Source organism: Hippopotamus amphibius, chromosome 2, assembly GCF_030028045.1.
Source record: "Hippopotamus amphibius kiboko isolate mHipAmp2 chromosome 2, mHipAmp2.hap2, whole genome shotgun sequence".
In the NCBI taxonomy this organism is placed as follows: Eukaryota; Metazoa; Chordata; class Mammalia; order Artiodactyla; family Hippopotamidae; genus Hippopotamus; species Hippopotamus amphibius.
The window spans coordinates 108,767,253-108,793,027 of record NC_080187.1 but is presented as its reverse complement, the minus strand read 5'-3'; positions in this window follow the sequence as shown (position 1 = coordinate 108,793,027).

The window sequence follows — 25,775 nt, the reverse complement described above, 5'->3', positions numbered from 1 at the left end:
TTAATTACCTAGGACAAGCTCTGGGGCCCAGGACTTTCACTGCCTTGTCTAAGGTAGGTCTTTTCTAGGCCTCTTGCAGCTCTGTTTTATGTACTATTGTTCTAGAGCCCAATTTTCCATTTACTAGTTCATATAAAGTCAATCTTTATTTCATATAGCATCATGCACTTCAAAGGCTTCAGGTAAATCAGTATGTAGAATGCATTCTATAAGAAGAGCAATTAGACAGCTCCCAAATATTGTCGTTACTTCAGATTTGAGAGCTATAAGTTGCCCAAATCAAAGGAAAAGACACCTAGCATATGCTAGTAACTTTCTAAAATACAACTAAAGGTGATTTTATTTATTGTAAGATTCTTGCAATAAAGAAAAAAAGAATTGTGAAAAAGATCCTGGTTTTCACTTTTGTTTCTAAGGGTGTCTGTAGGTGAATAGAAAATGAAAAAAACAAAGAAAGAATATCTGAAACATCCACTCAGAATTATTTTAGATAATCAGTGCCTATCATGCTGAAAGGTTGTCTGGAGTGGAGTCATGAAAAAAGACTGTTAATTTTTATTTAGTTCTTTGAATGTAGAGTTATTACAAGATGATTCCTTAAACCTAATATTTATCCTGCCAAATAACAAAGAGATAATTAATACATTTGGTAAGGAATATTTCTGAGAACAGAACAAGTCATTATAATAAGAACTGACTCCAGTTTGAAAGAACCCTTAAGAAATTGTGGCTTTGGTAAGAAGAAGAAAACATACCAGGAATATCACTTTTCCACACTCTAATACAACAGGCTGGCATCTACCCTCTGAAGAACACACAGACACATCAGCATCTACCCTGGGAGGAATCCAGCCCGTCCTTCAACTATCCCATGTTTTGTTGAACAAACTACTATCAGGTTATTGGCATTGGATCCAGTTCTTCTACCTTGTCAAATGCGATGATCTCTCCTTTTAAAATATCTACCAAATAGATTTCTAAAATCTGAACTGCCCTAGTCCTTGCTGTTCTGATCTCCTATGCCTGTACTTCTGAGCTCTGCATCATTCAGCCAGACATTGTACATTCTGTTTTAACCTGCGTACTGTAGCGGGATGGAGATTCTATGGCCACGTGGGTTCCAGATATATCTATTGAAATGTTCAGTAATGCTCTCTGGTAAATACACAACTTCTCACCCAAACTGCGTGTAACCAAACCTTTTTTTGAAATTTGGAATTTCGAATTTTTCAGATTTTAGAAAATTGATCTGATACCTTGACAGACTGTTCTTGTGTTCCACCCCTTGTGGGAGCATTTGTAATTTAAATATTACCTATATAAAGAAAAGTAAGGCTATTTATGAGTAAATACAGAATAATTAGTCCCAAGCCAATTTCAGGTCAAGTTTTGCCCCCAAATAGCTTAGATCAGATTGTTTTTCAAAGCTTTTTAGATTGGGGAGTAGAAGTAAGGAATTGTTGTGATCTTGGAGTAGATGGCTCTACACTGGCTGTCACTGTGGATCACTGTCTGCCTGTGAGTGTTTCATCCATAAGTGTGCAAATATTTTCTCTCCTTCTGTGGGTTGCAAACAATGCGACCAACAACAGACTAGTCTCCGAAACTTACAAACAGCTCATGCAGCTCAATATCATAAAAACGAACAACCCAATCAAAAAGTGGGCAGAAGGCCTAAAGAGACATTTCTCCAAAGAACACATACATGTGGCCAAGAGGCACATGAAAAGATGTTTACAGAATATAAGTAAAGAAATTTTCGTTTCTGCCTACATGAAGGCAAAGCTTTATTATAAATCTCTAACTGGTTTCCACTGGGAGAAGGAAAACAACAAACTCCCACTCAGGTGCCAGTGGGGAGGGCGAGAGCATATCTTCTGAAAGTGGACAGAGTGTTGTCACAGGGATGAGACATGGCCTGAGAGAGAAAGGGGAGAGTCACATTGTTCCCTGAACAACTGGAAGCACTGAGTTGTCACCAGCTGAGATGGGAAATATTTAATCAGGAGTAGGTACAGGCTCTGCAAAGAGCTTAGTTTGTGGTGTATTAACAACTATTAACAAAAACCTCATGGTTGGATATGATGGTTTGATTGAATCAATGGGAAAAGGTAAGAAACAATAACTGCTCTGCATCACAATATCCCCCACTATCCTCATCATTTGGGATTTTCAGAAACATGATGAAGCAAACTTTCTTATGCTGACTTTTTCCCAGGAAGGAGAACTTGATTCAAGGACTTAAGTACCAGTGATCTGTTGTCCTGTTGGAGGAATCAGGGGCTCGGAAGAGTGAAACCGGAAAGGGGAAAGCCAACCTGATGTGGACCGCTGAGTCTTCATCCCCATAGGCGATGGGACCTGACCTGGCAGTGTCCTCTGAGGAGCCATGTCAGGTCAAGTCAGCATTGTTTGCTCAAAGGACCAAGAAGACAGCAGGTATTCACAGGTGCCATCCCCGGTGGTCCAGGAGTACCACAAGAGTTATAAACTCCCTTGCACTTTTGGTTGTGCTGTGTGTGACAGGCCAGGATACTCAGGAAGCCGGTGTGATGGATGGTGCCACAGCAAAGGAATGAAGTCAGGCCACACCTGCGGGAGCAGGTTGCTGCACTGATGTCTGGAACACAGGTGGGCAAGGGTAAGCAGTGGTCCAAGGATGTTTACACCACCTGGCACCAAGATGTGGATTTTTCTGAAATAGCTAGGAAAAGAGACCATGGAAAGATTTCACAGATATTTACAGAGCCGATTTTTCCGTTCACATCTTGGAATGAGAGAGTTCTCGAAACTTCGATCTCTCAGATCCTCAATGACTCACATGCGTTACTCTACTATGATGTGAACATTCTGAGCAGAAGGCTATAAGATAACAAGACGACTGCAGGTTTTTTAAAGCAAGAGTGAATATTTAATGTGTGTGTGGTTTGAGAATACGGGACCTGAATTTTACCCTAATTCCCTAATTCCAGAAATGGCTCAAGTTCAACAGAAACAGAGCTGAAAAAAAATACATCATTTTTTATCAACATATGAGTATGGTTTCAGAGGAATTCCATAGATTGTGAGTGGTATGAGCCATTATTTAAGCTGTAAGTCCGATTTTACTAGCAAATCTTAGTGACCGTCTCAATCACAAAAATAAATATTTCCTGTCATTGAGGGTGAGTTTCAAAAGGAAGTTTATGAGCTGAAAGTGAACTATGACTAAACGAACACACTACCCCTAGGATTGTGGAAGTGAAGTTCTGCCTCTCAAACCTATGCTCAAGAGTATGTCAGAGCAAGGCAGAAACAGAGACACGGATGTAGAGAACAAACATATGGACACCAAGTGGGGGAAGCGGGGAGAGTTGGGGGGGATGAATTGGGAGATTGGGATTGCCATATATACATTACTAATAAGAAGAAAATATCAAATTGTACCCTTTAAATAGATTCGGTTTCTTGTATGTCAATTGTATCACAATAAAAGTTCTTAAAGTAAAAAAAAATGAAGAGTATGTCTGTGGGAAACACAGGGAAGGATTTGGGTTTAACTGGATCTATTAGAACATATTCTTCTTGACAGTTCTGGAATTAAAGGCATGATTAAGACTCAGAATTAATATATTTCTCACTGAAAATGCTCCATGGTGCTAAAATAAAGTCCTCTTGGCCCAAAAGCAGCATCCTCATTTACTTGACAAAAATCTAGTTGTAATATCACTCTACCCATCGCTTTACACGTCATTGAGATGACTAGGTAGAATACAAGTTGCTTAGTGTCAAGATGGATGAAAATACTTAATTTGGCTTTAGTTACTGATGTTAGCGAGCTAACCACTGTTACCTAAACAAACAAACAAAAAATCTTGTGTCCCCAGTGCCTACATTTTGGACAATGCACTCCATGGATTCTTTGAGTCTAAGTAAATAGATGACTGAATCAATTTACTTTTTGTTAAACATTTTAATTTAACGACAAGGGACTAAATAGAGAAATAGCAAAGTTGAAAGCAACGCTATCTTCTTCCATTTAGTGAAATGCCAGACTGCTAGTGACAAAGGACAGGGAATCTTTTCACACTGACTGTGGTCGGGAAAGTGGCAGAGGAACATCAGTGTGGATAAAAAGGCTTTGAAAAATAACCTCAACTAAATTCACAAGAAAACAGGCCCTGAAATTTTAGTTATAACTTAGGAGAAAAACAGATTTCGGAACTATTGTGGATTACTTTTGGAACATGTTAACCCAGTTTACTGTTGTAGAGAGATTAAGATGATAAATCAGGTAAATGACACTTTTTAAAAAATAAAATATAATTATTTTCTTATCTCAATACATGTAAGAAACCAGGGTGTTTTCATATGTAAAATACTACAAGCTGCGGTGGCCAGTCCTCAGACTTGAAAAAAGCTTGTTGAAGACCCAGAGAAAGAGGAAAAAAAGTGAAGTGGAGGATTCATGCTGTACCGACCAAATCCTGAGTAGTGCAAACTGATTAGAATATTTTTTAAAGAAATGAAACAATCAAAGGTTAGAAAGTCTCTCGAAGGGCATTTAAAAAGAGAACACAGCATTGTTCTCTAAATCCTGGATAAATGGAAATAAAAAGCACGAAAGAATGTGCTAAGGGTTGTTTCAGATAAACTACGAACCATAAAAAATACTCTATGTTACAGGTAGGAACTTAAGGTATTCTTAATACCAAGAAAGGATAAAAATATGCAAAGGTGAGCAATGATTTCTGATATACTTTTAAGTAAAGAATCCATTCATTCAGAGAAAAAGTATGTGTTCCACTATGGGTCAAGTAGTTGGCCAATTAAAATAACAGTTTATCAGTAGAAACAGGAAAATAAGCAGATAATACCAATTCAGGTTATAGAAGGAAGGACAGGTGTGTGTCTGGTGGCACAGTGCCTGCGTGTGTGTGTGTGTCTGTGTGTGTGTGTGTGTGTGTGTGTGTGTTCATGAGAGGAGAAAAGTGTTTATTGAAGCTAAGAGGAGGGTACAGCTACTGAAATGAGTCTCAACAAATATTGAGGAGTGAGGCAAAGGAGCAGGAGGGAATAAGCGAGAAGAGTCCTAAAGGCAGGAAGGGGAGAGGAACCAGGGCACATAAGGGATCTGCACCTCTGTCCACACAGCTGCAGCCCTAAGTCTCAGGGTGCAGAGTCGGGAATGAAGCTGCAGAGAGACACAGGCACCTGTTACTCTGAGTCACAGAGCTGGGCTCCAGCTTAGGCGGAAGGAAGAATTTTTAAAGAACTCAGACTGACTCTGTGTAGGGATGTGATCATCTTTGTCTATTAGCTTTTCTATCCTTGCCTGAGTTAAAATTAGAAGCTTAAAGATGGATTTATTCACTAAAATAAACAAAACAAACTAAGACAGAAAAGTTTGGAAACATACAAATCAGATTCATACCCAAACTTTAAAAACCCTTTCGTAAAAACATTACAAACATTACATTGGAAGTTGAGATGAAAGTCCCTTTCAAGGAAGTGTGGTAAGTGATTTTAAATCATCAATAAAGGACTTGATAAAACTGACCAACATCTCTAAGTTTGTGGGCGTGGGACTCCGGGAAGAGCAAGCAACGAGATGTGCAGAAGATGACAATATGGAGCCCGGTTTACCTGTCAGGGAGTAGCAGTCCTGCCAGGAGAGACAGAGAATCACTGGCTTCTGGCCCTGCCATGTTTGTTTTCGGCCCCGTGCCATGCAGGATCTTAGTTCCCCGACCAGGGATCAAACCCCCACCCCGTGCAGTGGAAGCTCGGAGTGTTCACCACTGGACCACTTGGGAAGTCCCTGGATATAGCGTTTTAATAGTGGGACAATTCTGTTCTGATGTGAAATAGAAGGAAACCACCTAAGGTCTGGAGGCTTTAATTAAGTGTCAACATGATAGAGAATAAACTCTAGGAAGACATTTTTATACATCTGGACAAATAACAGAAAATATGACCAGAAGAAGGAAAGCTATGTTTGGCCCTGTTTAACCACACGTAGGGGCTTATTTCTAACTCCACTTCTAGTAAAAGTTTGCAGAACACCTCAAAGTAGAATCACAAACCAAAACTTGAAAACTTCACCCTCCAATGTAGGAGAGACTATGTCTCTAACATTGTAGGGCTTGGTCTTGATGGACAGTTTGTAAGAAATATAGGTAAGATAAGACGACATGAAATGTGAAAAAAAAAAAAAAAAAAAAAGAAATATGCTTACCGTAGTGGCCAATTTCTAAGTTACTTTCTATATTCTCTGCCCCCCACCCCCTGGACACCAGTCCCACCCTAAGCTTTGCTGAGAAGCTGAAATGCAAAACATTATGTTTAAATGCAATTAATTTACTCAGCGACTCTAGTTTTTCCCTTTCATTGAGAAGAATGAGGACAACAAACATGTTTTTCAATTGTAAAAGTAGAAGCAATGTCTTTTATTACCTTCTTGGATTTCTCTATGGACTGGAAGCAAATATGATTTTTAGTAAGGAAAATCTGTTTAGCCACACTCCACCCATGGTGGGGTGTTCTGTCTCTCCCCCCATTCCTCTCCACATGTCCTGCCCTGCCCCCGGCCCAGGGAGGCTCCCTGTCTGACCCCACCAAGCACCTTGCAGATGTGCCCATCGCTGCCTTTGTCCCTTTCTTCCATAGGCACAGGGCTTAGAGGCTAGAGGTAGGGTGTCTCTCTTCTGCCCCCAACTCTCCAGTCAACCGTGGTTCTAGTATGGGTTGCTTCCTGCTGTGATTAAAGATGCTCTTAGATTGTCCCTAATCCAACTTGCAGCTCTCATGGGGTCTGGGAATGCAGTTTCCCTTGTCCATCCAGGCCTGGGGGTGGCTAAGGCTGCTGCTTTAATCTTCCTCTTTAGTTCCAGTCACCCCCCCTCACTCCTCTGCAAACAGTCCCTCTACTAAATTATCATAAAAATCCCTCTTGTTTCTTGCCAAACTGCTCAATCAAAGGCAGGATTTTGACTGTGAGAATATAATGAGGAAACTATTAATCTATTTTGGATAGATTCATAAACATATTTAAATAAGATCTTTCAGGGGTCAAAAACCAGCATCTACAAGATGAATTCTGTCTGTGCATAGCTCCTGGACTCATCTACTTTTTTGACTCCTTGTCTACTGTTTGAAAACCGTAGATCCCTTTGACAAAAGTAGTGGGCACTTTAAATCAGGGAAGTTCCTGGCTGACCAATGTTTTGTACCAGGCCTTTATAATAGGGATCTTCTCTTCTCTTCTGGTTCGATGCCCTGGGAACTCCCGAGAGGAAGCCAGGCTTCCTCTCTACCTCATACCAGGAGGGAAGAGGGTTTGTCAAGACAGGAGCTGTGCAGAACCACATTTCCACCTGTGCTACAGCTTCCCCAAACAATGTACTGCCACGAGTAGAAACAATTCTTTATGCCTATAATAAAGGTTTGTCAGCCATCCAAGAGGAAAATCAATTACCAGATGCTCTATGCCACAAAGGAGACACACGCAGTGTGTAACGCAAATGCCTTGTGAACAAGTCACATCTAGAAAGGAATGAGATCAGCTCGACACTGGGAATACAAGAGGGGAATGCCCACCTTCGGTGAAACCAGCAGAGACTTAAGTTTACAGGGAATTTCCCAAATGGTCCCAGTCAATGGACCTTACCTGACTTTGGGGAATATTCCTTTACAAAATTAATGGTGAAAAATTTTGTTATAGAAATCTGCCTGTGGCCAAACATTAATCATTTTCTCCACATCCAAGAGTGAGCAGAATTTCTAAATGGGAGCAGAAGGAGAATAGGATTCTGTGCCTATTTTATTTGTTAGGACTAGGGCCTTACAGCAAAATAGTTACCCATATCACAAAGCAATTAAAGAAAATCATAGGGATGACTATTTTTTCCCAGGAGTCTCATATCATCTGTCTAGTAAGCACCACAGAGCCTTAAAGTCAAAAGAAAACATAAAAATTTGACCCAGAAGTCCTCTTTAATAACAAAGGATAATAATAAATTTATAATAATAATGAAGGATAATAATAAAGTCCTCCTCAATAATAAAGGATGCCATCATTAGAATAATTTTTAATTTTAAAAATTAAATATGTCTAATTATCCTATCAGATTATAACAGGGAAAATTAAATGGATTAAAAGAACTACTACTAAGACACTTGTAATCTTGAGAGTAACAACAGCATCATGGCAATATAAGATGTCTCTCCTCTTTTAACAACCAAACGTCAGCATCCAACTGTGAACAGAAGTGTCTATGTGGCAATTGTAGGATCCAGCCACACAAGACAGAGCCCCAAGAGGAGGCTCACTCACTTATCATCCAGTAATAAGCATAGAGGTCTGGTCCAGCTGTGGAAGCAGCAGCAGCAGGTGGACTAGCCCAGCCCCTCTTGTCCAGGGGTGCTCACTGAGGCGGACCCCCACCGATGACAGAGCCTGTGTAGCCGTCCAGGCTTCCTGAGGGGATGTCTGGCACTCCACTGGAGCAAAGATAAGTATGAGTTTGGACACACTGAGAGGTAAGAGGTACCTTGCCAGCCTCGCCCCCCACCCCTCACATGGTAGAGCATACCTGAACAAGCAGTGCTGACCACACCCTCAGGGGACAGTGAGAGGGGAGAGTGGGTGCCTGCCTCCCCATGTGCAGGACACTGCTGGAGAGACACCAGGGAATGACAGTGGGACCTGCAGGACAGCTGGGAGGAGGGAGATGGGAGAAGAGACAGATGAGGATATCAAAGGGCAATAAAGGGGCCAGGCTGCTGCTAACCACACTAAGGACCCTAAGGGGAAGCCTGCCCATGAGCCACTGGGAAAGCCTCACCCCAAGGACCCCCACTCAGCCCACAGGCACCCCGGTGCCTGAGAGTTGAACATACAGCTCCCTCTCTGGGACGGCATTTCATGCACAATTCTGAGTGAGCTTTGGAAGACAGGGTGCTCATGTGGATAACAGGCCAGAGAAGAAACACAGACTTGAGCTGTGCCCACCTCCTGGAAAACTAGAGAGCAGCTTCTAGCAGCTGCCAGGTGAGTTTTAAGATGCAGAGAAGATACCTACTTGAGGCTCCCGCCAGGAGAAGGAGCCAGAGGTGTGGAGCAGGGGTACCCCTACAGGGTCGGATGAAGCCCCAGATATGAACAGGATCAAGTGAAAGTCTCTTCCTCATGAAGGCAACAGGTAAACATACAGGAGGTGATGCATTTTCAAATGTGGAAACAGTGACACAAACCCTCAAGGAACATGAAGAATCAGGGACACATGACAGCACCAAAATAAATCTCAGTGATATTCCAGCAACTGAACTCAAAGACATGGAATTCTGTGACTTATCCAATAAAGAATAGTAGCTATTTTGAAGAAAGTCAAAGAGCTATAAGAAAACACAGAAAGCTATTCTGCAAAGTCAGAGAAACAATACGTGGACAAAGAGCAATTAAATAAAGACATAGCAATCATAAAGAACTAAACAAAAATTCTGGAGCTGAAGAATTCAATGGCTGGAATGAAAAATGCAATAAAGGGCTTTGAGGGCAGGATGGAACAAATGAGAGATGGAATCAGCTAGAGAAGAGAACTTTGAGATAACTCAGTGAAGAAAAAAGGAAAAAAAATGAAGAAGAGTGAAGAATGCCTGTGTAATCTATGGGACAAAATAAAGTGATCAAATACAGAATCAATGGAGTTCCAGAAAGAGAACAGATGGGGAAGGTGGCAAAAGTTTATCTGAAGAAATAATTGTGAGAAGTTCCCAACCTTGAGAGAAACTTGGACATCTGAGTTCATGAAGTTCATAGATCACCTCATTATCACAATTCAAATGGCCTTTTCCAAGACACACTGTAATGAAACTGTTAAAAATCAAAGATAAAGAATACTAAAAGCAACAAGGAAAAAAATGATTGTGACCTACAAAGGAGACCCCATTAGGCTAACTGTGAGTTTCTCAACAGAAACCATACACACTAGGAAAGAGAGCATGATATATTCAAGGTGTTTCAAGAAAAAGATTGCCAACCCAGAATAGTCTATCAGTAAAGATATTCTTCAGGAATAAGGGAGAAATAAAATTTTACCTAAACAAAAGTGGAGATAGTTTATTACCGTTGGACCTGCCTTAGAAGAAAGGGTGAAAGGAGTTCTTCAGCTGAAATGAAAACATACTAATTAGTAACTGAAAACATATGAAAATACATAACACATTGATAAAGGTGATGCAGTCAGATGAATAAAACTCTAATTTTGTAATATACTGGGATGTTAACCACATAACTATAGTATAAGGTTAAAGGAAAAGAATATTACAGATAACTATAGCTACTATAATTTGTTAATAAATACACAATATAAAAAGAGGTAGTTGTAATATCAAAAACATAATAGAAAGGGTAAAAGGGTAGAGCATTTACATGCAGTTGAAGTTAAGTTGCTATCATCTTAAAACTGACTGTTTTATTTATAGCTGTTTTATGTAAGTCTTATGGAAACCAAAAAGCAAAACCTAGAGTAGATTCACAAAAGATAAAGAGATGGGAATCAGAGCACACAAAAAATTAGAATCCACAAAAATCAGCAGAAAGAGAGGATTAAAGGAACAATGGATTACAGAACAGACAGAAAGCGGTTAACAAGATAGCATTAGTAAATCCTTGTATATCAGTTACCTATAAATGGATTGAATTCACCAATCAAAAGGCACAGGGTGGCTGGATGGATTAAAAAAAAAAACTATGTTGCCTACAAGACACTCATTCCATCTTTTTAAAAAATATTTATTTATTTATTTACTTATTTATTTTTGGCTGCACTCGGTCTTAGTCATGGCATGTGTGCTCCTTTAGTTGCAGCTTGTGGACTTCTTGCTTGTGGCATGTAGTCTCTTAGCTGCAGCATGCTTGCAGGATCTAGTTCCGCCACCAGAGATTGAAACCCAGGCCCCTTGCATTGGGAGCACAGAGTCCTACCCACTAGACCACCAGGAAAGTCCCTCATTTCAGCTTTAAGGACACACTTAAGCTCAAGGTGAAGGGGTGAAAAAAGATACTCTATGCAAGTAGAAAACAAAAGAAAGCAGGTATACCTACACTTATGTCAGATAAAGTAGACTTTAACCCAAAAGTGGTAATATGAGGGAAAGAAGATAATTACTTAATGATGAAGGAGTCAATTCATTAAAAGGACATACAAATCTAAAATACATATGCACCCAACATCAGAGCACCTTAGTTAATATTAAGCAAATCTGAACAGATCCAAAGGGAGAAACAGACAATACAAAAATACTAAGGACTTCAATACCCCACTTTCAGCAATGGATAGATCAACAAGACAGAAAATCAAAAGAAAACCATGCTTATACCAAACAGACTTAACACGCATACGTATAACATTCCATCCAACAGGAGTAGAATACAAGTTTTTCTCAAGTGCATACAGAATGTTCTCCAGGATAGATCATGAGATAGGACACAAAACAAGACTGAGCAACTTGAGGAAGACTGAAATGACACCAAGTATTTTTTCCAACCACAATGGTATGAAATTAGAAACAAACAACATAAAAGCCAGAAAATATACAAACATGTGGAAACTAAAGAACCCACTACTCTGAAAACCAATGGGCCTCAGAAAGCATTAAAGATAAAAGCCAGAAAATGTGTAAACATGTAGAAACTGAACAGCCAATGGGTTAAAATGAATAAAATAGAAACACAGAACACCAAAACCTATGGGATCCTGTAAAAGCCTCCCACTCACCACTCACAAAAATTAACACAAATGAGTTAAAGACTTGAACATAAGACTTTACACCTTTTAAGCCCTAGAAAAAAAACAAAGGAAAAAACTCCTTAACATTGTTTTTGTTGATGATTTCAATAATGTGACATTAAAAGCGCAAGTAACAAAAGCAAAAAGCAATGATTAGGATTATATCACACTTGAAGCATCTGCACAGCAAAAGAAACTATCGACAAAATATAAAAGCAAACTACAGAATGGGAGAAAATATCTGCAGACCATAAATCTGATAAAAAGTTCATATCCAAAATATATAAAAAACTAAATAGCTCAATCCCTTAAAAATGGGCAAGGGAACAGAGAAGACATTTTTCCAAAGAAGACATACAAATGGCCAACAGGTAAATGGAAAGATGCTGAATATCACTATTCATCAGGGAAATGCAAATCAAAACCACAGTGAGATATAACCTCACACCTGTCAGAATGGCTATATCAGAAAGACAAGATATAGCAAATGCTGGCAGGGATTGGTAGGAATGTAAATTGGTACAGCCACTGTGGAAAACAGTATGAGGTGTCCTCAAAGCATTAAAAATAGAAATGCCATATGATCCAGCAATTCCACTCCTGGGAATATATCCAAAGGAAAGAAAAGAGTATCTCAAAGAGGTAACTGCTCTTCCATGTTTATGGCAGCATTATTCACAATGGCCAAAATATGGAAATAATCTGAGTATTGTTAAAGGATGAACAGATAAAGAAGATGTGTGTATTATATATGTATGTATGTATCTATCTATCTACACAGATGTATACCATTCAGCCATGAAAAAGATGGAAATCCTGCCACTTGAGACAACATGGATGGAACTTGGCATTATGCTAAGTGAGATAAATTAGGCAAAGAAAAGTGCTGTATAGAATTCACTTGTATGTGAAATCTAACAAAGTTGAAAATCATAAAAACAGAGAGTAGAATGGTGGTTAAAAGATGCTGGAAGGTAGGGGAATTGGGAAGATGTTACAGGGTACAAATTTGCAACTAGAAGATGAACATGTTCTGGAGATAACACATAACTTACTGATTATAGTCAAGAGACCGCAATGTATACTTTAAAGTCTCTAAGAAACTAGATCTTAAATGTTCTCATCCCCAAAAAACGACACAATAGAGGTGTTAACTAAAGCTATAGTGTTAATCATATTGCAATATATAAATGTATCAAGTCAAGTTTTATATCTTAAACTTACACAATGCTACTTTTCAATTTAAAAAAGACAGTAGTAATCTTGATATAAAAATGGGATAAATGAATTAATAATCTTTTTTTGAGTGAATTAAAACTAACTTTTAAAAAAAGTGGAATCTTGCAAAATTTCCTCTATCACAGGGTACAGCAATAAAATCACTAGGGTCTGAGCAATTAGTATCTTCATAAAACCACTGTGCATAAAATTTTCAAATGGATTTAAATCCAGAATTATAATTAAAGTCTGGGATTAAGAAGAAACAGTTTGTTTCTTTTAGAGATTGGGAATCATTTCCATTTGCAATTTTAAGCAAGTTTGGAGCTGTAGTTACACAAAACTTCTTTTCAACATCTCAGGTTTGTGTATAAAATAGCCAAGCATACATGATTATAATATAAACTATGAAAGGCATGAGAATTTTCTGATTTATTTCAATGGTGAATTAGTAAGGTAAATATCTTCTTTATATTGCAGAAAAATAAACTTTTAAATACAGATCAAGATTTAGGTTTTTTATCATATGATTAGATAAGAAAATAAATTAAGCCCTTATAATATTTATTTTAGATTCACAAATGTTTATTAATGGTAATAAATCCCTAATACATTTAAATTCATTTGATAGTTTGCTTTAATAGACATTTGTTGTCACTGTGAATAATACTGATAGTAGTATTGTATATGTTAGTATTAAATATAAAGGTTTTTTCCAGTTTTATTGAGATATAATTGACATATAGCACAGTATAAGTTAAGTTATGCAGCATAATAACTTACATATATTGTGAACTGTTTACCACATATGTCAGTTAACATTCATCACCTCAAATAAATATCCAGAAAAAGAAAAAATATACTTTCCTTGTGACGAGAACTCTTGGAATCACTCTCTTTAACAACTTTCAAATATACCCTACCAGTGGTGTTTACTATTAGATATAAAAATTTTAACTACAGTAAATGTTATATTCCATGCTAGGAAGCACATATATACATATAAACACGTCCTTTCTACTGCCCTGATGAGAAAACATTATCCCCACTTTGCACAGTGGAATAAAGAGGACCCTTTCTCTGGAAAAGCGTTCCCCTCCATCTGAGGCCACAACCCCCATGGACTCACATTTACTCATGTTCCAGCCTGCAGAGAGCCATCTTCATGCAAGAGGACACAGGAAGAAGTTTCTGCAGGGCCATCTCACTCCTGGAATGATGCATACTTATGGCAACAGTTAGAGAGATGGAATGAAGAGTCTGAATTGAGACACTGTATAAAACCATTGCTTCTGCTAAAAGATAAAAAAACATTTTGCAGCTTCTTAAGTATCGTTTCACTACTGAAAACAAAAAAGCAGAGAAATTAGGCTCAAATGTGCAGGCAGCTGTTAGGAAGACCAATGATGCTCTGACTTCAGAGTCTCTTTAACGGAGGATGCTGGTGTCAGTTCTTCAGAATACCCAGGGGGACTCAGAGGTGTAAGAAACAATGTGAATGACTGCCCAGAGAAAAAGGGATTAAAACAAGATTCCAGGAATTGCCTGGAGGTCCAGTGTTAGGACTCTTCGCTTGCACTACCAGGGGCTGGGTTCAATCCCTGGCTGGGGAACTAAGATCCTGCAAGCCAGGCGGCACAACCAAAAACTAAAACTTAAATTAAAAATAAAACAATTCCATTTAGCGTGTACAGGGAGGAAGTTAAGGAGAATTAAAAATTCTTATTTTTACTGTTTCAGGTTCTTTACATAATCTAAGCATCGGGTTCCAGTTTGGTCCTCTCACGAATGTTTTCATACTCCTAGTTGGGAGAGCATATGAAACCTCTAGTGCTATCTCTCATTAAAATCTCTATGAAGCATACTGTCTATGTCCCTCATTTCACTGACCCCTTTATGAGATTTCTGGCATCAGAGTCACATCCAATTCCAGCTGATTAAGGAAATTTCATAGAAGCAGAACTAGAAGAAAATGGGAGAATCTGAGCTGTGTCTATAAATACGGTGTCCAGCCATAAGCCTTCCAGAAGTGTTTATTAAATGAAAAATGGGTTTTTCACCCTGATGCTGTGTTTCATCAGCAGCCCCAGAGCTCTCTGCCGATGCCCTTTCACACGTCTAATTGTCACAGGTGGATACCCAAACCAGCAAAGGCACCTTAGCTTCAGTCACTCTGGATCCGTGAAATTTTGCAGGAAACTATAAATCAATAATATATTTGTAGCAGGAGAGTGGGTTTTACTGGTGATAATCACGTTGATCTTTAACTGTTCAAAGTAGAAAAGAGAAAGAAAAGGCGGCTTATAAGTCCATGGCCCCTGCAGTGGTGAGGCTGACACAGATGGACGATTTATTATGGCCCAATTATTTCTTCTCCACTAAAGCCAGTGACAATAAAAAGCACTTATTCTAAAACTACTCTGTTTCTGATGTTCTTTTTTGTCTTCTTTTCAGAGGTAGGTTAAAGAGAAGTACAGTGTGTTTTATACCCTGAAAATTCCAAGTTTCAAGAGTTTCAATTCACAAAAATTTTGAAACATAATTGAAATCCTTTAAAGAGCTCAGAGAACCATATTAAATATAGATTTGGATTTTTAGCTTCTTAACACTTTCTGCAATATTTATGATGCACCTTTGCACATTGCAGGTTTTATGACTGATATTTTTATGCCACATATTTAGTTTCTTGCAAACATTTGCAATTAGATACGAAGTACCATTTAAAAGTCAGAATTACTATAACAAAGAATACAATTGACTTACTTCACTCTGTATGACAGACTCTAGGTCCATCCACATCTCTACAAATGTCCCAATTTCATTCCTTTTATGGGCTGAGTAATATTCCATTGAATATATGTACCACATCTTTTTTATCCATTCAACTGTCAATGGACATTTAAGTCAGAAACTAACACAATGTTGTAAAGCAACTATACCCCAGTAAAAAAAAGAATAGAATTGATAGAAATGATTTCTCATTAAGGCTTCCATGTTCAAGATGAAGCTGATATTTGACATTTGAATTTTTGCTCCCTTGTTCTCTTTATTTACTGAGTTCCATGGAACTGTCTATATGCATATTTGTCTCAATACGGAACTATCAGTTATAGGACTGTTTTGTCGATATAGAATAGTGCTGTTGTAAGGTAAACAATGGCTGTTCTAACTTGATCAAGAAAATGGGGTGGATGCATGTTGGGTTTCCATTACTCTGAAACACAACTCACAATAGTTACCAGTGTTTGCTCTTAAAGATTATAGGATATTTGAGCTGGAAGTTCTGAAGAGCTGCATTTGTTTCCCACGGCTGCTGCAGCAAAGTACCACAACCTGGGTGGCTCAACAACAACAGAAATGGATTGTTGCACAGTTGTGGAGGCCAGAAATTAGAAGTCAAGGTGTGGGCAGGTTCATACTCCCTCTGAGACCTTCAAGGACCATCCTTCTCTGCCTCTTCCCAGCTTCTGACAGTTGGGACAATTCCTGATATTCCTGGGCTGCCCCTGCAGCCCTTCACCCTCTGCCTTGGTTGTGTATGGCTTTCTCCCTGGTGTCTGTGCTCTGTGTCTCTTCCCTTCTTATAAGGACAACAGCCACATTAGATTAAGGGACCACCCTACCCCAGTATGACCTTATCTTAACTACTTACCTCTACAATGACCCTATTTCCAAATAAGGTTGCATTCCGAGGTTTACATTTACAATGACCCTATTTCCAAATAAGGTCACCATCTGAGGTGTACATTCAATGCCCCGTCATAATTCTGAGTTAGGACTTCAACAAATCTCTTGGGGGACACAAATTAACTCTTAATAGGAATTATCAGTCAAACCTCTTTCTTTAAGGACAAGAAAATAATTCATGTTGGAGACACATTTCTATATGCTAAAAATTTTTTCTATATTACCTTATTTGTCCCTAACAAGGCAACATCTGAACTAAAAAGACATGAAGAGCACATATTTTCAGCAATCACTCAATATACATTTTTAATGTTGTTAATATGGCAGAATCAATGTGATAAGCTTCCAGGACCCCTTTTTTCTGTTTCCAAAAGAACTCAGTAGGAAGGCTTCTCTAAGTCTTAGTGCCCTCAGTAATAATTTACGAATTTAAGGAGTTCTATAATCACCTATTTTTGGGCAACAGAAAAACATTTAATTGCAAAGGGGACTTCCCAAGTATCTGTCCTCTTACATGCTCAAGGCTCGTGGAAGCAGATGTGTTATGACTGACTATTGTAGAAGCAGCCTTCAAACCCTAGCACAAGCCTGCTGATCAAATCAGGAAGCAGTCTATTCCTAAGGAGTATTATTGAAAAAACCATGTTACATCACTGGTATCATCAGTTCTGGTCTAACGCTTTCAGATAAAATCCTGATGCCTGAAGAGAAATGAACTTTAATATGTTTCTCCAGCATGGGAAGCGGATAAGGATGATACACAGACAATTTCCTCCACAGAGCCCTTGTTAGCTAAAGCAGGCGGTGACCATCTAATGTCACACTTGCTGATTATGTGCAGTGGATGAGATCAGTGTCCGAAATTAAACACCTTCAAGTGTCCATTTGATTTTGAAATAACTGTTTATTCCCAAAAAAGAGTGTTAACAATCTGAGGGGTCATGGACCCTTGAAGGAATCTGATGAAAACAGAGACATTCTTTGTTGAAAATTGTGCATGTCACAATCATAAAAGTTTGCATGAAATTTCAGGGAGTTATTGCGCTGCCTGTTTTATACCCATTCTTCTAGGGGATGTTCCTAGAAGGATTTTGATTAGAATACATATTCTACAAACTATAAATCTTCAGTGGTAGGACCATTTTGGAAGTCAATGTACATCATGCACAAGTGCTTCCACTGGGAACCATGTTGAGGGATCTGGGCTCCTTTTGAAATTAAATTCTTCCATGACAGCCCTGTTATGGTTTTGGAAATTATTTTAGGAACAGAATGTAACACTTAGTAACTTAGAATGAATACCTTTTTTATGCAAGCCTATGAAATTAAGTATTGAATGGAGTAACTGATTTTTTTTTTGACCAGCATGAAACGATCTCTGCAAAAATAAAGTTGATAGAGAAAATGATCATTTTAATGCACATTTGTCCCACATTTCTGATTTTTAAGTTGTTTACCATAAGGCAAAAAGGCAGAGGTTCAAAAGAAAAGTGTAAGGAAGCAAGGTTATTGGTTGGATGAAAAAAGCCTTGATTAGTACAACAGCACTGAGCCACTCATTCCATCTCATATATGGAAATAAACCATCAGAAAAATCTGTAGGTCACTTCATGCTGACTTTGAACTGGGGTCTCTTATAGACCAGGCTAAATAGTTGTAATACCTCTGAGACCCCTGTCTCTCCAATGCAGGCATAGATTGTCATCTTAGCCTTTGTCTTACTACACTAAGTCCAGCTTATGCCCTTTTGCCACAGGCTTTAGAGAAAATTACACTATTTGGTATATATAAGAGAGGAATCAAGATGGGAAATATGTCTTTTCATTTAAGAATATGTATATAATAAAACAGGTCATGCAAACCACATAACATTCTGCTAACCTTCATTGCTTAAGATGTCATAAAACTCATGAGAAGGAAGGAAGGGAGGGAGGGCAGGAGGAAGGAAATAAAGGGGAGAAGGAAGGAAGGAAAAGAAAACCTTACTAAAAGTGTGAGAACTCGATTGACTGTGCAGTTTGACATATATCCACAAACTTCTGAGGAGGACTGGGTTTTTTTTCCGAGATAAGTATTTATAGTCTATGCAAAAGAGCATGTAAACACCCTTTGATTTTTTGAAAATACACAGTATCTCTTACCTCTGGATGTTGGCATATTATAATTTTTTTCTCATTCTCTGCCTTGGATACCCATCTCACAATCATCAAATGCAAGGTTTGGAGCCCCTCCCCTGGCCTTTCCCTGACCCTCTCCCACCCCTAACCCTAAGATAGCCTCTGTCGCTCTTATTTCCCTGTTGTTCCCAGGCCCGGAACATGCACCCAATGCTTGATGTGACACATTGAATTAAGGGACGGATCAATGAATGAATATATTAACATACGTGTGACCTTTAGTCTTAACCACAATTGTGGCAGACCATGATGAATTCATGCTTTTCATCTGGTCTTAACTTTCTATTTCTTCTTCCTCTGAATTCTCCTCCTCAATTCCCTCATTTTTCTTGATTATCACCCTCAAACTTGGAAACATCTTAAATTCAAGCATCAATCTACAATATGACAAACACTGTTTTGAAAGGACAAAATACTCAAATTATTGTCACCTCTAAAACATTTTCAACCTGCCCTTAGTCATTTGCTTATAATTCCTAACAGTAACAACTTAGAAGGCCCTGCACTGGCTTGAAAATCAACCTAAATCCAAGATATTCATACACTTTACTCAGTAATAATTTATACAGTCCCAAGTGTAAGCCAATAGCTATGTTAGGTGCTGAAAAAAAAAGATAAAGGAAATATTCTCACAATCTAGTGAGAGAGACAAGAATATATATAAATAAATGTAACAATTTCTTTATATATATGCTTTTTCATTTGTTAATATTTTTATGTGTCGTGTTAAAAAGGACAAAGACAGTGACTATAACCACGTGATAAATGCTGTCTGCAAAGGGCCTGAGTGCTGTGGGAGCAGAAGAGATACAGACACCCTGTGAACTTCTCTGGGGTTCACATTTCCCCAGGCTCACAGGCCACTCTATTCTTCACATCAATGTGCCAAACAACACAACTCAAATAGAGAATTCTTATCTGCCTCCTTCTTGACTATATTCATGTTTACTAAGTTTATGGAGGGCAGCACTGCCTTCCTTAAGACAGTAGGGTAGTAATTTAGGGTCTTGTTTTAGCAGAACCTCAACTTATAGCTACATAGGAAAATAGCTACTGTCCAGGCATATCTCAGGCATCACATCCCAGGTGTGCAAAAATGCACAGAAGGGACTGAGTTTTGAGGATAGTAGTTTTTCAGTCCAGAAAAAAATTCTGTTTTAATTAAGAAAGTTAACTCTGTGGTTGGCACCCCTACATCACTCTTATTTAGGTTGTTCGACCATCTCTAAAAAACATGCTGTCAGATCCATCTTCCAACTCCTTTGTCTTTACACCAGCTTGATCATTTTAGGTTCCTCTCGAATGGCACATTTCCGCTATCACTCTGTTTCTGTTGATTGGACTACTTTCTCCCTGTTCATACCTCCTTCTCTAATTGACCTTCAGCAATGGTATTCTTGTTGGCTTATTAGCATTGGGGTTTATTTTTCTAAAAGCATTGAATATGTTTCCTTTTATTTTCTTGTGTTTCAACGGCGTTTATAACAACACAAATGCTTTTCTAGCTCAGATATTATGAGGCACAAGGTGCTCTGGGAGTGAATGAACATCTCTCTCGTGCAAATTAGAGAGTAGTCACCTTCTGCCCCATCATTAAACCAGAGATGAGAACCCCCTCTGAAATGAGCCCTGGCTGTGCATTGTCAGTCCTGAGATTCCCTTGGCCTGTCAGCTTTCATTACTTTACAGAAGATGAGAAATTACATTGAATGGCAAGATGAGTGTGATGATACTGTGTTTATAGATGCGCACACACTCCAGAAGTTGAAACTGACATCTTCCTCGGCACAGAGCTGGATAGAGATCATCACTGTCTACCTCTGGTCAACACAGACTTCATATGAACTACGACTCACCAACCACCCAAAATTCATATGAACCATGACTTACCAGCTGTTTTATTCCTAGGGCTCTACTACATAACCTATAAGACAAGCTACGTTGATAAAGCCAGGGCTATCTTGTACAGTGGCACCAAAGGATCTTATGGGAGCAACGTGGGTGAAACTCTCTTCCTAAAAAGTTAAAAGTGTATCATTATATGAGTGTATTTTCATTTGACAACTACTCAGAGTCTTAGAGAAGAACCTAAAAACATCTTGAAACTACTTGTTTGTTGCTCTGCCCTCCATTGGACTTTTATTGGATCCGTGCCCCTTTTTCTTAGTATAATTTATAAACCTTTTTCATTTTACACTAAAATCCACTTCTTTCAAGTTTCAGGGATTCTCCAGTATTCCTGAGTTTTTGATTAAAAAAAAAAAAAGATGTTCAATTTACTCCTTTTATAATGTTGTATAATGTGATTGTATCAATTTCCAGCCATTATTGTTTCCAATAATTTTAACTTTTAATTATCAGCAATAGCAGAAAGTATTTTACATTTTGTTTTAGATTAAATGTCCATCTCTGGTTTCCTCAAGCTCCACTAAACCCACCTGCGTTACAACACGAGGGCTGTAATTAGTGGTGCAAAAGCTGTACCATTGTGTAATAGTGAGATGAGATTTTCTTGTTTGGTTTGGTCTTTAGGTTTATAAAGGCTATAATTTTTAGGAGACAATTCCTATGTCTCTTTCTGGAATAATGATTCATATGCTATAGTCCATTGTCTTATAAATTAGAGTTAATAATGAGGCATATTTTTTCATTTACTATTTCACTGTCCAGAAGACCTTAGCATCGTAATTTACAGCTTAGTCCTTCTAATAATGTATTTTGTCATTTGGAGAAATAACTTTCAGATTATTTGTTTTCTAATAATTAAGTAATTTAATGCCCAAGAATTTTTGAAGGTATAGATACATTCTATTCATATCATCAGTCTGCAAGTGTTTATTGATACGTCCTATGGGAAAATCTCAATGCCAGGGGCTGCAGGCAGAGAAAAAGACACCATATGCTCCCACGTGAAGGCTCACAGTATGTCGGAGGAAACAGACCAAGAAAAGAGAGCTACAACAAAACCAGGTAAACTACATGCTCAAGGTCTGTGCCAGGTTCTCCGGCACAAGGAAGTTTTGCTAGGGAGAGTTGGGAAAGCGTCACATGGAAAAGGCCATCAACATACCTGCATTTGGCTAAAACACACACACACACACACACACACAGAGAGAGAGAGAGAGAAGAACAGAAAATTACTCATTCTCAGGACTGTGTTACACTTACATAACAAAATACATTATTGACTCTTTACGTTTCTCTGACTAGAATAGTTCTAGTACTAGAGCATCTATTTTAACAGACAGTCTTCTGGAGGTGATAGGGACAATGTGACAGAGGACGTTGATCATCCTAAGATCCATCAGTCTATGAAAGCTCCTGAATTCACCACACAGAGTCAATATCTGCCAGAGGTTTGCTGTCCTGAGTCTTACTGTGAAGTCACTGGGCAGAGTCATTACAAGTAGTCTCTACTGTATGAAGTTTTGATCCAGAGACCATGACATACTTTTAGGGGCATATGGAAGCAAGTTCAAGTTCTGAGTCTTGATATGGACAGAAAGTAAGCTTCCCCGAAGTTCCTATGCAAACCCTTTTCAACATTCTTGATATCATTCAAACCATGTAACTTTGGAAATGTTTCATAATTTTATGACTATAATACAGATTGAATATTGTAACAAACATCAGGAAATGTTACTCTTCTACATTTCCTTTCACAACGGGGAACTGAAGCTCCCATCAGCCAGGCTACCCCGAACGGCACAGTCCAGACTGAGGCTGTGCACAGAATACACGTCTTCAAAGGGAAACATTACAGATAACATTTCTAGTGTCAGGCTGAACAAAATCTGGATGATCTGCTAAATCTCATCTCTAATTTGTTACATTATTATTCTTTTGATATTTGATCAAAGTATTTGAACATAATCTTAATCAGTAGAAATTACTATTTCTTGGGTAGCAGGTAGTTCCCGGAGGGCTCCCTGTGGAACTGCGAGCTTGTGAGTCTGAACCTGAAATAGTGCTGAGTTATTTCTTAAATACTCTGCCCTTCCTCCCACCCTAGGACCTCCTGGCTGTGACTCATGTTCTAACCATCCTCTGTCAGTCCACTCTCCTTATCTCTAACGCACTGTCCACCTTGTGGGCAAAGTAGTCTTCTGGAACAGAAAGCAGATCCCACCATGACCCATTTTAGGCCTCCTTCCTCGGCTCTCGTTTCTTTTGATGACAATTCTAAGCTCCTTAGCCTGGTGTCAGGGTCCTGGATTCCTCCTCCCTCAGTCTGATCTTGTTTCCCCAGCACCACACTCTCACTTCCCACTGCTTTGCATGGTCTTTTTCTCTCCCTCTGGAAGGTCCTTCCACGTCGTCCTGGTAATTCATTCATCAATATTGAAATGTCGCTCAGATTCCTCTCCCCAGCAAAGGTGAATGTCTTCTCCTCGGTCTTCACCAAGTTACCCATCTGACCCTGTGTTGGTATTTACAGCATTGCTATAAATTGCTATCAGTTCTTTGTTCTGTTTACACACTCCATTTCTTACAGGAGTGTGGGCAACTCGAAGGTTGAATGTGTCCTATTTGCATCTTCATTTTTAATGACTAGCATGGTGTCTGGTACCCAGAAGATATTTTGCTAATATTTGAAGAGTGAATAAACCCCTTAATCAATTTTTGACCTTGGACTGTGGCATTATTATTTTTTCCATTCAGACACACCCCTTTTCTGTATCACCAGGTGCCGCTGTGGGCACGTGAACCTCCTTGCCGCTGGGTTACGTGAGAGGACCATTATTTCGGCAGGAGGCTCAAAGTCTCCCACTAAATTTTAGAATCTAATCACACAAAAAGGTAAGAAATTCAATCCAATTACTGCACAGTTTGTCAGGAAAAAAGTGACCAACTGTGTCACGTTTTTATGAGTTTTATTTATGTTTTGGAAAATGGTTTCCTCCTGACCTAACCATGACAGAAAATGCAACACTTTTCTTAAAGTGTCACCAATAAATTTAACAGGGTGATATTAAGTATTTTATAGGAGAAATCCAAGCCAATATGAGGGGGAAAATGGTCTCGTGTAAGTTACCATTTTCCTGAACTTGAGTCTTCCTAAAAATATAAGCACTAATTATTTGGGAACAGCCAATATGTTTGCTCTATAAAGAATCTGAGTTTCAGTTGTGTAACTGCCATTAAGAGTTGAGGAAATAGGAGAGAAGATCAGTTTTATCCTCCAAACCCTTTCTATGAAGATCATTCCTACAAGGTTTAATTCAAAATTATTTTCTCCTTAGAGTGAAGATGGATTTCCTGGAGTATTAATCTCCTACGGATTGTCTCACTTTCTGACATCATCACAAGCTCTTTTTCTATCACAGTTCAGTTAATTTATCTCCTATCCAGCCTGCAGCAGGGCCATTATTAAGTGGATGCAGGGGTGGGATGCAGTTCAGCCCAAGTTAACCTTGCTGCGGGAGAGTGACATGCGGTAATTTAATTCCTGTCACCAGACTCCACACGGGGAACACTGAACATTACCTCTCATTACTGCAACCACAAGTCATTATCTCCAAACCGCCCCTCATGAAATCTATACATGACCCTCTTACACGTGTGCCATGCAGATGGGGACAAGCAACAGCGTAAGTGTCCATGAAGAAATAGACCATGAAACGCACCTCACAGAAGCTTGTGATGAATACATGGGAGGTTCAGACACTCAGATCCAGGCAATTCCATGCTTCCCGACCCCGCCCCACTTCATTCTTTTCCTCCTCCTTCCTTCCTTCTTTCCACAGTGTTTATCAAGTGCTTACTATATGCTAGGCATCGTTCTAGGTGCGAGAGACTGACTGATGCAAAAATAGGCATCTACTGAACTTGGATTTTTTTCTCACTGTACATTATCTCACTGAAGAGTCACACAAGTGATGTACTACATGCCTGCTCTCTGCATGATATTCAAGAGTGAGCCTCAGCTAAATATCTTAATAATAAAGTCTTCTCTCTCTGATAGGAATGTACACACTTCGCAGTGGACAGAAATCATAAATATAGCTTTGCTTTAACATGATAAAAAATTACATCACTTCAATACAAATTCACAAAGAACTCAGGGTAAGCACTTTGAGAAAATTAAGGTAACTTGCTCTTAGGAGCTCCCATCTTCCTAACTTCAAATAGTGATTCAGAGCCTGTCTGTGAAAGATCCACCCCTTTATGCTGTTCCCTCTTCAAGCCTTGGCACCAGAACACGAAAACACATGAAAGAAACTGTCATCTCCAGCAACACCCGCCCCGCCCTAGCCCGACTGCATTCCCCTCCTCCTGTTTGACCATCTAAGAGCTTGAGTCTCTTAGGAAGACATTTCTCTATTCCAAGCAGAAAGAAGATTTATTGTGAAAAAAGAAAATCTCCCAGCAATAATGACCAGCATTGGAATAATCACTAGGTACTTCGTGGGAGGTCCATCCCTTCTCTTTGGGTCAAGGAGCTTCATCCTCTCTGCAGCCTGGATGGTCAAGCACAGAAATCATGTGTCTGAAACAAGACTAAGTTGGCATGGCATGGCTAGTTTGCCTTTGGACACACGTGCAACATTGTCTCAGATTTCTAGTTTCTCTGTGGATGACTATTTCTGCTCACAGCTTTGGCTCAACCAGGCGATAGCTCTGACAGTGTAGACAGAGGTCATTAGGTCCACTGTGGTTTCCTGCTTCCCACCTGAAGCTCACTTCAAGCTCCCCTCCACATGGTCCCTGGATGCACAATCACTACCTTCAATAAGCATCAAAGCTCCACACACCCTAAGGTCTCTCTGGATTTCCAGCTCCCTAGTGAGTCACACAGCTTGCTGCTCTTGGTTGCTTTATGGTGGTGGATGATGATCTGGATTTTGAGTGTAGTAATATATTTGTGTGTGTGTCTTCTAAGGGAGAGGAAGGTGGATTCAGGGAGAAGGAGTTCTAGCAT